This window comes from Ambystoma mexicanum, chromosome 3q (genome assembly GCF_040938575.1).
Source record: "Ambystoma mexicanum isolate Mex_15411 chromosome 3q, UKY_AmexF1_1, whole genome shotgun sequence".
NCBI classification, from domain to species: Eukaryota; Metazoa; Chordata; class Amphibia; order Caudata; family Ambystomatidae; genus Ambystoma; species Ambystoma mexicanum.
Window position 1 is genome coordinate 540,501,733 of NC_090926.1, and position 14,712 is coordinate 540,516,444.

Here is a 14,712-nt window from a genome sequence, read left to right on the forward strand (position 1 = left end):
TTGGTGCAGTGTTCAGTGGCCTAGGGGGTTTGCAGCCTGCTGCAGGAAGGTCAATGGAATTATGCAGCCAGTGAAAGAAAGGGCACTTAGGTGGGGATGATGGCACCAACAGTCCCTTAGCACCGCAATCTTGAGTTTACAGTTTTTCAGGTCTCCTCCTAGGTTGGATCTCTGCCCAAGTTCCATAAAAATCTTTGTACAACGGGGACACGATGGAACTAGGACAAAACAGGCATACTTCATTGATGCACATTTTTAGGGCAGTCCATCCAGGGGTAGTGCTGGACAGTCAGGGATTTGCATATGCACAAGTTGTGAGTTGTCACCACAGTGCATCTCTTGGAGCCAGGATGATACTACCTCGCCCATTATTGGGTAATTAGACTGCAAAAGAGAGGAGAGAGGAGATTTTTGATGTAAAGTGGGGTTGACTGACTTTTCCTCTAGTTTGTACAATGTTTACATAACTCGGTATGATTTCTGAGGATATATGTCATAGAACTGTGTTTTCATATTTTTGAAGCTGGTTCAAATACCTATTTGGAGAGCCAATTGTTAGTTGTTGCAAAGATGGTAGCATAGAAGGCCATGCAGTCTTTGCCTGGTGTGACCAGCCCAAAATAAATTCCTGTGACTCTTCTCTCAAAATACAAATTACGTGAATAAAATGTAACTTCTTTCATCTTTGCAAATGCTTTCTACCAGTCCACCAGATCAAGAACGGACATCAGCTGCCTTCCAGCAGATAGGACATTGGACAGGCTGGAGAGTTAAATCCTTGATGTATTTTCCACTGCATGAAGAAAGATTTGCACTTAGATGTAAGTGTATTTGTAAGCTTTTGAGTTGCAGCTTGGGCAAATGTGTTCTAAGCACACTGAGCAGTAATTAAGTACGGCCTGTTACTGGCCTTGTTGCCCATGAAAGGTGTGGTGGCCAATCAGGGCAGTGGGAATGCAGGCATTATCTGCCAAGACAAGACCCCATTCCCACCGTTTGGTCAGAGTTACCTTCCATGCTGCATTTTTATCCCGCCTCGTTACCTCGATGCCATCCCTTTGCTTCAAAATGGCACTTGCTCTTCTGTTTTGGGCCTGTACCTCATGGGGATCTCTCTCTTGTCGCCCTCCCAGTGTTCCGCTCACAGCCACATGGCCCTGGCCACCTCCCCTCAGTACCAGTACTCTATTATTTGTTCAAATGCTTCCTTTGCCCTGTTTTTAAAGAGAAAAGTGGGTTAATGGCAATAATACCCTTTCAGGCGGCCATTACCATGTGGAACGTGCTTGTCATTGGTGCCATTTTCAGCACTTTAAAAAAAGATAAGTTACGATTACCAAATGTAATATTTCTTAATGTGTCATCCTTCAAAAGAGGAAGGGTATAACTAAGCACTCCCAAAATTCTAACTTGTTTTACCTTTAGGTTGAATACATAACTGAGCAGCTAAGACTTATCTCAGTAGGCTGCCTGATCTGCCATCACATTATTTGTATTGTATGAATGTACTTGTGTATATTACTCCATAAGGAGCTACAGGTGCATGCTCACTGTTCACTCACAGAAGAGTTGTGTCATTGTAAGTAAAGCCCCTTAAAACCTTCAGTGCATAAAGGGCATGAGAGGAAGCCTTCCTCTGAGGACACTGCTTTCAGGGCACAGACAGCATGACCACCGCCCCCATGAAGAAAGACCAGAGGCTATACCTCATAATGTGTCACTATACCTAGAGGACCTGCCGGACATGCCGTGTAACACTGTGCCCAGGCAATGCCTTTCACCAACTTCTATGCAGAGCAGCCTACCTTTAGAGACTTGAGGGCATGACCCCTTGTCATGCAATGTGGGAGCTGTGCCTTTTTAATTTCGAGGAACATTTCTTAAACATTTCTTAGTTCAAAAGTTATTTGGCTAAACTCCATGAGAAAAGGTTGCTTTGATTGAACACTCGCACTGAGAAACTGATGGGTGGATGTCCCCCAAATAAGAAACAAGATGGCCAAAAAGCACAACAGATATTCCTCTTTTTTATTTGATGCAAATCTGTTCAGTAGTTTTTTTTAACAAATGGCAGAGAAGGGGGTGATCCTGGTGCAAATAAACTGTCATATATCTCCCATAGTGCATTGCAGCACTGATGCTTTTCCGAAATACAAAACTGACAATATTGTTGTTGTTTTTTGCTTGATACAAGCTATTCCATGGGAAGATAAAGACGAAAAATGCTCCGAATGATATTTGGAAGAGGTCAAGGGATGGTTTCACATAAGGTAGGGAAATAGGGAGCTGGCCGCTTTGGGAAAGGATGAAGAGCTCATTTTGAATTACACTGTTCGGCGATCCTAATTCTTGCTACGTGGACAGTGGACAGGGGGATCATAGCAGTGGGCCACAGTCGTTTACCATGACTGTTGCTGCATGGACAGTGGCCACCGCTGAAGGCCATGGGTTGCAGACACTGCAGAAGATAGAGCACAGCAAAACATGTGAAATTCAGTGAGAAAACTTTAGCACAGAGTTAAGATGATCCGATTCATTGCTAATGTCATTTGCAGGATGTTGAAAATGATGACAATCTTAACTCAAACTCACCAGCGTTGCTCAAACCATGACCTCATACAGGGATCAACAATGAGGTCAGAATTATGTCTTGGGTGACCTCTACGGGGGTGACCTAGTGTTAAGATTGTCGTGAAATGTCACATCTGCCGAATTTCACAGCTGTGTTGAGATGTGTTGGATCATTGTAACTCATTCTTAAACCAAATTTGGCTTTGAAAATGTATGTATATATAACATCTCAAACATTTAGAACATGTAATTTGCATTCACTGCCCTCTGTTGCATTCCACACCAGTGCTTCAGGTATATTGGGCCTCATTACGACCCAGGCGGTAAGTTACCGCCTGGGCCGTGACTTTACCACCATGGCGTAAACTACGTTTACGCCATGGTGGTTGGCGGACTTACCGCCCCATTCCGAGGTCGGCGGGGCGGTAAGTCCCCAATCCCCATTTACCCTTCCCCATTCCCATTTTTGCCCCATAGGGCATAATGGGAGTGGGGAAGGCGTTAATTACGCCACCGTAAATTACGGTGGCGTAATTAACTCCATGGTCCCTTAGCGCCATGGATTTTAACACCTGCTAAAAGCAGGTGTTAAAAGCGCCATGGCGCTAAGGGACCTCGTAGTTGGCGGTAAGGGGTCGGCGCAGCTAACGCTGGCGTTAACCCCTTACCGCCAGGGTCGTAATGAGGCCAATTGTCTGTGACAAAACCATGCTAAAATTGTCCCATGTGCATAGAAAACCAACTCAGCAAATTGAGCACTTTTCCCAGAAAAAAATGAACATTGTCTGCGTTTCAAGCTTTCTTTTTATCATGTGTGTGCAAAAATTGAAAGACAAACGAATTTCATGCCGCAATAAATGAGTCAAACAAATGAAACTGAAACATTTGGCATGAAAACAATCAAAAGGAGATCTAGAGTAAAGGCAAAAAAGCAGGTTGAATGCCAAGGAAAAGCAAACCACCTTGTTTGAAGAACTGTGGCAGCATTGCTGTTTTAATAAAGGAATGGCCAGATTAAAGGACAACTATTTTTTTCAGACATATTTCATTTTACTTTCTTCCATATGTTCATGGGTGTTTCCATCTTGAAACCATAAATACAAGTTGCGGGCCGGCCCCCCGTCTTCCCACTGAGAGAGTGCCTAGCACAGCTGATGTAATGGCTTCAGATACACACAATCTGCCGTGGGACAGCAAACGACCCTGTCTCTTTATTGCACGAAGAGCTGTTTCATTTGTTGGACATTAAGCTCTGCAGTGTAGCTGCATTATCCATGTCAAACTCAATCATAAACCACTGGGAGTTAAATTGTATGCATATAAGAATAGAACAAACACATTGTTTAAAGATATTCCATTATTGTTTAAATAAATATTCACTTTATTTCCAATGTACACATTTGCAAACTAGAGACCTGGAAAATGCTAGTCAAAAAGTAGAATTTAACATTCTGAAACAGTCGCTAATGCATGGGTCACACATTCTGAGAAATACTTTATACAGAACAACACAAGAAGAACAAATGCATTTACTGCACCACATTAAGCGATGAGAAGACTGGGCATCTAGACCACATTGCTACTCTGCCTTCCAGGTGTCGCCAAAGGAATAGCGATTTGATCATATGAAAAGACATCACTAACATTATCAAGGAGCAATCAACACTGCATTTTCGCACAATTTATGCTGGGGCCATCAACGAATATATGTTCGCGTACATGTTATAGCACTAGAATGCAGAAAGATTGAACATTCTAGAAGAGACAGGATGATTCAGGCAGACAGCTTGATTTCAAAAGTACAATCCCCATATCACTAGAGTAGCATTTGGGTGGCAACGTCTCGCCCGATGGGCCACTAAACCCTGTACTTGCCAACCACCTATGTCAAGGGCTTAGCAAATAAGGGTGATTGAGGCATGGTTGGTGGTGAGGTTATAGGTCAGGATATCCCAGTAGATCATTAATTATTTTCAATGCACTTGTGAATGCAAAATGCAGGTGGTTGGGTGAGATGACAAGGAAAAAAGGAAACAAATGCTTGTTATGCCATGATCAAGTCTCTAATGCTGCACCCGGGATATTTGCATCCTTTTCAATCTGCATTAAAATATAAGGAAAATTGTAAAATGATAATAAAGTCCTGGGTGTGGCTGTGGGGAAGAATGTACAATACCAGGTATCATTTTCTCCTTATCGCCTGTAATAGGGAAGTTGTGGAGCAGCAAAACACTGTGCCTGCTGGGGGATGTGGTAGCAGCCAGCAAATAATGCAGGCTTTAATCAGACTTTGATCAGAGAATAAAGCCTGCATTTCTTGAAATCTTGTAACCAGGTGCATCCTGGCTGGTGCCAATATCCTGAACAATCAACTCAACCTTTTATGACTATACATCAACTCTTTAATTTATTTTGATTGTAATAAGAAAATAATAGCGAAATGTACCCAAAAGAACAAACACTACCATAGTCCCAGTCTAGTGTTCCTAGATTCTAGTTCAACAGCCCTTGATCCGTCTCTAATGCAGCATGCACTTCCCCTTTTCTTGATGCTCCCAAGCTGAGATAAATGTATACATTGCTTAAACATTACTGCAGTAGCGGCCGTGTAGTTATGGTTAAGTTGTTCAACCCATAGGAGGAGCACTTTTTGGGTGGCTTATATCTTGCTCCCTCCCACCCCCAGACAAATCCTCACTAAATTTTGCAAGGACATGAGGCGGACCCAGAGTCGGAAGTGGAGGATGTAACGATTCATTGGACCAAATTGGTAAATGATCTTTTGAAAGGACAACGATCTACGACCACCATAAAGCAGTACGGGTAGGGGTGAAGGGGTGGGAGGGAGAAGAGGACCGGGAACTGTATGTCTTTGGGAACCAGTAGCGGTCAAGTCTGATTGTTATGCGAACTGTAGATGAGGAAGGATTGCTGGCTGTGACTGAGGAAGAGATCGGAAGCCTGATGGGCTAATCTGGACATTGTAATGGGGGGGGCAAGGGGTTAGGAGGATTTGGGGTCTGATTGTTGTTGTTAAAAATTAAACTTTTCAATGTGTTGGAGGGGGTGGTGTTGGAGGGTTGAGGAGGGGGGAGTTGGGGTTTCTGGGGTGCTATTAAAAATTGCAAGGAAAGTATATGGCCCCGTCAGATTAATTCTGCAAAGTTTGGTGAGGTTCGTGCAGGCTAAGTTATAGAGTGGGTCCCAAAATGTGTGGTTTTTCCCATAGATGGAAATTATTTTTTGCTCACACATACAGCCTAAACCGCTAGATGGATTTTCACTAAATTTGCAGTAGGAGCGGCGGCTTAGTCCCAAAAGTTTGCTTTTGTAAAAAGGTGATGTAAATCCATCCAGTAGTTGTAAAACAATCATAAAGTAGGCCAAAACAAATTAGTGATATCTGGGTTCGGACAGTGGACTCACTTCCCTGTTCGCTACACGGATTGGTGCAGAGGACGGCGTGATGTCCACGAACATCGGACACGCCCGCTGAATGGATGGTGAAAAAGCGTGATCTACATCAGATTTTTGGAAACGCCAGCCATGTTGGATTTGCAGACTGCGCCCATAGACCGTGAACATTGCAGTAAAAACATATTAACAACACAACATTGCACTTGTCAAACTAATAAAACTATCTCTGGAGAGGTGAGGGGTGATGAGGATGGGAAGGCATATGGCCTTGAAAAGCCCAAAAACTGGTGGCTTTTCAACTCCGATGTCCACTAACAGTTTGCATGTACGGGGCAGTCCTAACATTTTCGTGAACATCTGAGATGTTCGGGACATGTATGCTTATTTCTGCATTACAGGGTTGGTGAAAAGAAGTTTTTGGATGGCTTATATCTCTGGCGCCACTCAATGGAACTGAATGAATTCCATTCTATACCTGAATGGTTCTACAAAGTGTGGATGCTGTTTTCTCAAGAGGAAACAAAATTAGAGGGGGGTCCCAAAATATTTTAAAGGCTTATACATGTGGTGCAAAGGTTTGCAAAAAGATTGTAGACCTAGATATGAGTAGGTTTGGTGGAATTCTGTCAAGAGGGGGCAAAAATAAAGGGGGGTCTCAACATTTTTTGCTACATTAAGTAGTTCATGATAATTCTCCCAATCACCCCTAACAAATTATTTCCAACATTATAAACTCAACCCCTTGTAGGACTGCATATTAAAATAATTTCACATGTGATATCGTTATGGTTATGGTTGCTTAGATTACCATACCTGGGGAATTTCAGAGGTTTTTCGGTTTTACTTGTAACCATAACGTCCCTTTAACAACGTTTTTTCATTGAATTTCATACGTTTTTATTAGTGCAACTTAACCATAACGTTCATTAAACAAGATTTTTTCAGTGAATATATATAGTTATGGTTAAGTTGCTAAACGTATAGGAAGAGCACCTTTTGGACGGCTTATAACTTTGCTCCCCCTGGACATATCCACACCAAACTTTGCAAAAAAAGTATATGGCCCACTCTGAATTTGTTTGCAGTTTTGTGAGGTTTGGTCCAGGGGGGGAAAGTTATAGGGGGTCCCAAAATGTCTTTTTTTCCCATGGACTGAATGGGGAGAAAACTTTGCTCACGCCTACTGCCCAAACCGCTGGACGGATTTTCCTCAAATTTGCAGCAGAAGCAGCGGCTTGGTCCCAAAAGTGTGCTTTTGTAAATTTGGTGAAAATCCATCCAGTAGTTTCTTTTAAAACGACCAAAAAGTAGGTCACACAAAATTTGTGATATCTATATCCGCTCAGCGGACACACTTCCCTGTTCGCTCCGCGGACGGGACACCGATTGGTTAATCGGCTTGCATCATGTCTGCGAACATGCAACTTGTTCACTGATTGGATGGTGAAGACCGTGAAGTGCATAAGATTTTTGGAAACGCCCAGCATCTTGGATTTGCGGACTTCACCGCTGTCCGCAGACATCGCGGTAAAAACATATTAAAAAACACAACATTGCACTTGTCAAACTTATCAAATAATCTCTGGAGAGGTGAGGGGTGATGAGGATGGGATGGGATATGGCCGCAAGAAGCAAAAAAAAATGGTGTTTTTTTGCAGCGTAAGTCCGCGAACAGTTTGGATGTTCGCGAACAGTCTTGAAAAGTTTGCAGACACCTCAGCATTACAGGGTTGGTGAAATGCAGTTCTTGGATGGTTTATAACTTTGGCACCACTTAATGGAACTGCATGAAATGTTGCATGTATATTTCTGAGCCGATTCGAAATGAGTTGCAAAGTTTGGTGGGATTCAGTCAAGAGGGAGCACAATTAGAGGGGGGGGTCTGAAAATATTGTAAAGGCTAATAAATGTGGTGCCATTTGAAAATCTACACAAAGGTTTGCAAAACGATTATAGATCTAGATATAGATGTTTCATAAAGTCTGAATGGATTTTGTCAAGTGGGGGCTAGTTTATATGACGATTGTATGTGCATACATTTGACACTTATTTGAAAAAAATAAAACATGGGTGGATTTCCAGCAAACTCGTGTAAGGAGCATTGGCAAGGACCTACAAGCATGGTTTTGCAAATGTACCAGTGTTTTATTATTTGACAAGTGTCATAATGTAGCTACAAAAAATAGTGGTATACCTTTAGTGACTGAGGGGTAGCCTGAGGCCATGGGCAGTGGCCAGATTGTCTCTGTTGTGGAATAAGGTCATGATCCGGATAATCTGTCTACTGGCCATGACCACAAGGGACAAAACATAGGATTAAAGTGGCCATATCCACCTGGGACTGGCTTTGTGGTAAAGCTATTCGAAATTAGGGAAGAAAAATGTGCTTGTGGTAATATGGTCATAGGGTTCTCTTTTTGTCTTCTGCATGCTGCCATGGAAGCGAAGAGGTCCCTGTATGGAACCCCCTCCTTCCCTTTCCATGGTGGCCATCTTGGAAAAGGATTTTCAGGCATTCCGGTGTAGGAAGAAAAATCCTCTTTTTTATCACCCCGGGTTCCCACTTTGGGAATTTAGGTTGCTAACTGCCTTCATCCCCCATTCCCGGGGTTAGAATGGGGGGATAATGGTCCAGAGACCTCGTTATCCACCCTCGCTTTGCTTGGGCTGATAACTTGGGCTGCTGGGCCGCTATCCATCGTTCCAGTACCTGGAACGGAGGATGAACGCCACAATATTCCCATTAGCATAACACAAAATGCAAATGGAAATGTTAGAAAATCTTATTGAGTCTATGTACTATACTGAGAAATATAAAGTAGATGGAGCCTATAAATGTTTTTTTTAGTTCTATTTTTTAAATGTGAAAGGTGGTTCCTTTTGTTGTTTTTGGATGTATTTTTTTTTGGGCAGGAAATCTGAGAACGAAAGGTGGGGAGGGAAATGAGGGAAGAGGAACCAAACACTAATATGGAGTGCTAGGTGGAAAAGTGAACATTTTGCGCGTGTGTTATTTCTAAGGTAGGGGGCAGTGTTTCTCATGCTCATTGATTGAAGCAGTGGTGGCTCTTGGGGAGGAGGGATGGCATTAGCTGATGCTATTTTAAGATAAATAGCAGTTTTGCTAATCGTGAAGTGCGTATGGGTTCTCGGACACATCATCATGCCGCGCGCCAGCGTATGGTCATGTGGCACTGTCCGGAAGGTCCGATATGAAGTCAGATGTTCGTAGACGGCTACGGATGCAAAACTAGTTGAATTAGTTGCACAAAGTGTATAGAAGTGTTAAAAATTATTCCAGAAGGTGGGAAGTGGAGAGTTTTAAAATGACACTTTGTAAATGGGACACAAATATTGCTATATTGGGTAAGTATGATATTAGTAAGTTGTAGGAAAATAGCATGCACTGGCAAAAAACTATGAAATTCACTGAAAAAACCTTGCTAAAGGGGTGTTATGGTTCAGTTGGACTAATAAAATCCTATGAAATTCAATGAAAAAACTTTGTTAAAGGGACAGTATGGTTAAGTTGCACTAATAAAAACCTATGAAATTCAATGAAAAAAATGTGTTAAAGGGACGTTATGGTTAAGTTGTACTAATAAAAACCCATGAAATTCAATGAAAAAACTTTGTTAAAGGGACGTTATGGTTAAGTTGCGCTATACAAATCTATCAAATTCAGTGAATAAAATGTGTTAAAAGGACGTTATGGTTACAAGTAGAACTGAAAAACCCCTGAAATTCAGCAGTTATGGTAAGCTAAACAACCTTAACTCGCACCTGCACTGCTAAGACTAACACCCAGGACATCAAAGATGACATCACAAATGTCATTGATAACATCACTGATGACATCACATATCTGGGCCACTTGTCTTTGTTCATTGACATATATAGGCCATGTGGTTTTGTTCACTGGCAGTCAGAATAATAAAATTGAAAAAGGTGCTATATATCTAGACGTTAACCTTGTCATATGTTCTTTAAGTACTTTCCTTAGGGTTCGGTCTCAGCTCATGGTGCACATACATGGGGAAATGAGCAGGCCTCAAACACACAATTCATTTGTATACATGAAGATAAACTTTAATGTCATTAACATTTTCTGATGATGCAGTTTCTTTCTTCCTTACTTTAGTTTCCACGTATGTGCCTCTGATTTGTATGCATTGTGGTTCTTTATATGTATTGTTTGTACCAGCACATGTGCTGTAAGTCTTGAATTGTTAGCTAGTTATTACATGTTTAATATTACTCAAAATTCTGATACGGTAGCATTCATTATTGTACTATGCAAAATTACAAGATTATAAATAGAGTTCTTCAATGGTGCATCAACACTCCAATGAAATGATATTAGATGAGTACATTCGTTAATAGATTAAGTAGTTCATGATAGGTCTCCCGATCACCCCTGACATCTTGTTACCAACAATATAGACACAACTCCTTGTAGGGACTTTTCATCAAAATGTATTTCACATGTGATGTCATCAGTGATGTCATCAATGACATTTGTGAGTGCACAGTGGTGGGGCGAGTTATGGTTGTTTCAGGGGTTTTCGGTTTTACTTGTAACCATAACGTCCCTTTAACAAAGATTTTTTCACTGAATTTGATAGGTGTTTAGTTGTGCAACTTAACCATACCGTCCCTTTAACAAAGTGTTTTCATTGAATATATATATATACCCCTCAATATTCTATTGTTAATAACTTTTGATTTGAGTGAAATTTCGAAAATAATTAAAAGTCTGCACCCCCCCTACCCACCCAACTGCAAAGTTTCGGAAAGATTTGTTAAAAAATAAAAAAGTTATTAAGTGTCAAGAAACATGTTTTTTTTTTCTCCAAAAGTGCGGCCTACTTCCCATTCATTTTCCCAATTCACAAAAAAGGTAAATTTCTGCCAAAGTGCACAGCCCAAACCACTAGACGCTTTTGGACCAGGTCTGAAACAACTTGGGCACGAAGCATTGACTCACACGCCATGCATGGTTTGGGGTTATTCTGTGCAGTAGTTATTTAAATATTTGATGGAGAAATGGGTGCCCTTTCCACTCCAAAAATAGAGATATCTTCCATGGTGCATTGCAAGATCATGGCTTTCAGAAATGAAATGACCGCCATCGTGTTTTTCTCTTGATGCAAGATATATTTGCGGCTATAACCTATAAACGAGGTTATGGGAAAATGAAACGCAGTAAAAAGCTATAGGCAGGTCAAAAAACATACAAATGCCATCAGGATAGAGGTGGGCGGATGGATGGCTAGAGGGCACTGAGTGAAATGTTGTGGTTGGAGGTGGTCCAGGGACCGGGTTTGCAACACAAATGTTTCTGTAGCCTCGGCTATAGCGCAAATAGCCAACATCTGAAAGCAAACTGCATCACAGAAGCAGCGTGTATTTTGGGGTGAAAGAGATAGGGTAGGGGAGGCGAGGAGGCCATATGGGCAGTGGCGGGGGGCTGGCACAAATGAGGGGGGCACTTGGTGACAACCTGGGGGGGCAGGGAAGCATTTTTTTCAGTCTACAAAGGACTACAGATACCTGTATTTGCTGCTATATTTTTGGGGGTGTCTGTGTTTCATTTATTATCGAAAGTTATTTGTATAGGTATAGTGATGTCAAAGGTGAAAAATCATTGGCCATGACCAAAGGCCATGGTCAGTGACCTGGTAGGTATTAGAGAGTCTTTTAAATTTTGGATGTGTGTTTTCAGACTTTTGAGCATGTGAGACTTCGGAGAAAAATAGAAGAAAATAGTTTAACAAAATTTATATAAAAAGGAGCAATTGTAGTGTAGTTTTAGATGCGCTATACAAAGTATTTTAGGTTGTGAATTCTCAATTATGGTATTATATTGTGTGGCTGTGAAATATTTGCCTATCTAGTTTATTGTTATGTATTTTTCTAAGCTTTCTTATTTTTCAGTTACTTTACATAAGTACATGAGTAGTGTTGTACTGTATTGATCATTTAAGTTAGATTGTAGTATAAAACATGAAGTGAGTCCCCCTTTTAACTGACTTTTTGTAACCGTGGTTATGGTAAAAGTAATTGAACAGTAGACGTGAGTGTAATAAAAAAAATGTTTTTGTTATTATTTATTGTATTTGTGTATTTATGTAGAATGAGTAGTCCTTAAAGGGTCTGTTTTGGGGTACACCGAGTGTAGAACTTCAGGAGTACTGTTTTGATGTTATGAAGGAACACTGCATTTCCTTAATCGGTTAGGTGTACTCCATCATGTCTATTGAAATTGGCCATGTTGAACTGTATGTTGTTGTTGTTCGAAATCCATAATCGGTTGTGCTCTCTCATGAATGCTGACACTGTTTTATTAACATTTCTACAGGATTTCTCAATTTTATCATTAAATCTGGTGGTCCATCTCCATGTTTGCCTTTGAGTGAGATTAGAATACATAAAGATGGTGTGAAAAAATAGTTCCATTAGTTTTCCCATGTCTCGTTTTATCATTAAAGTAAGGGTCACCCCTCGTACATTCCCCAAATCATTTCCTCTACAATTAATTTGTATGGCATCTGGGTGCCCTCTACTTCGAAGACTTAACAATTTTGGAAAGACTTGGAACCAACGCGTTGCCCGCAATCCAAACCATTTAATTGTAAAATCTCTCAAACCAAGGTCCATGTTAATATTTAGTTTCTCACAAAAAGTCAGCAACCAAAACAGCCAACTGACGCCAATCAGCCATACAGTTTTCAAAACAGCCATGAAATCTGTGGTATTTCTCTGTTTTGTAAGAAGATTCAATTCAACACTACAGCTAAGTCAATGCCTAGTCTGGGATACTGAATGGAAACCCTTATTGATATATCTTTATGTCCAGTTCATGAGTTCTGGATGACTACCCCTATATAACACCCCTCTCTTAGAATCCCCCTGACCCCACTGAGCCAAGAAGTAGTTCTGTTTTGCAAGTTTAAAAGGTTTATTTGAGAAATAAGACAAAATATAGATACCACGCTTTTATAATAAATTAATAATCGATATCGTCCTTATAAATATAATGTTAATCAACAATGGGTAATCTGACACTAGCACACTTCTTTATAATCAATGAGGAGTTAGTATAGGATGGATCAAGTAGCAAAAATACTTTTATGATTTCAAGGGAAAAGCAATGAGGAATAAAAGTCAGTACAGAAATACTTGAGATGATTTTAGCAAAAAATAATATAATCACTTTTTCTCTGGCAATTCACCTTCCTCCCCTATGCAATGTAAGACATGGAAGTAGATGGAAAGAGGAGCACACAGTTCTCAGGAATGCAATCAAATACAATACGAAATTCAGTTCCCCCCCAGCAAGCTTAGAGAAAACCTGTATGAGTTTTAAAACACAGGCCCAAGTGCTTTGAATGTGGTGGCAATGAAGTGAGAAATATGCTGAAATGCTTTTAATTCCCTTTAGGAGGTTCAGGGTGAGTGAGAGATACTTGGGATGAGTTCAGGCTCACTTTAGCAATGATTCAGAGATGGTGATTAAGAGGCAAACGAATTTTTAGCAAGGAAAGAAATGACTGCTGATGGTTACACGTGGCTGGATTTTTAACCAAATCGCAAATCGTGGTAAAATTCACGAGTGCGTGAATCGTGATTGCGGGAAAAGTATAAGGAGTAGGAAGTAGAAACCTAGTTCGTAGCCCAAACGGTTCCAGAGATATGAACGATTTTGTAAAGGTCGTTTTTCGGATTTAAAGTAAACTCAAAATGACAGGTGACAGCTTTGCAGCTTCAGAATTGACAAATGACAGTGGTGCAGCTTTACAAATGACAGGTGACAGTTAGGAGGCAGTTCTACTTAGGTTAAATAGATTAAATTATATTACTTTAAACTAAGAGATTTGGTTTTGCCCCGTCCTAGCTGTACTCACAATATATTTGGAAGGACTGGACCTCGTCACGGATCTGATCAATCAGGCTAGCGGCACTTCACAGCGATCTGGTCTCTGGGTCTGCGGTTCTGCACGGTCTGGTCTGGTCTGGCACCGGTCTGGTCTGTCCGGATACAGCGCTCTCTGCACGGCTCCTGGATCTTTGCACTGGTTCTGGCAAAAGTTCTTGGCAAGGGATTCAAGCATCTCGCCCGGCTGTGAGTAGCTTGCAATGATTTGAGGCCTGCTGCCGAGAACTCAGCTTGTGGTTTTAGGCCTCTGATTTAGGTTCTAAAGTATAAGTTCTAGGTTCTGGAGTATGTAGCTGGAGTCAGTCTGGAACTGGTATCTTCTGGATGTTGTGTGGTCCGGCAAAACGCTCCACAGCAACTGGATTTGAATGTCTCTACCTGTCCCAGCAGTCTCTTTTTATGTGTTTTGAAAATGGGTGTGTGCCTGGGCCTAGCTAAGCCTGCCCCTCTCTTCTTGTCATTGGCCCAATTCTCCCCTCTCCCATGATTGGGGGAAGGAAATGTGAGTCAGAGTGATGCTGTAGGTTTTATGGGTTAGAGGATCCTCCCCTGGTCAGTTTCCACACAAATCTATATTTGACCCAAATACATATTGCACAGATACGCAGTTGTTTAAAATTACATGCACCCATCACATATCACATGAGGTATACTCTGTTCAAACTCTGCTCTTCCTGGGGGCTTGAATTCTGAAATGGCAACATTTTGCGCTTTTTACCTGGTTTTGCAATATCGGACATTTACCCAAATTTACACACATGTGCGCAAGGAGTATGGACATGAAT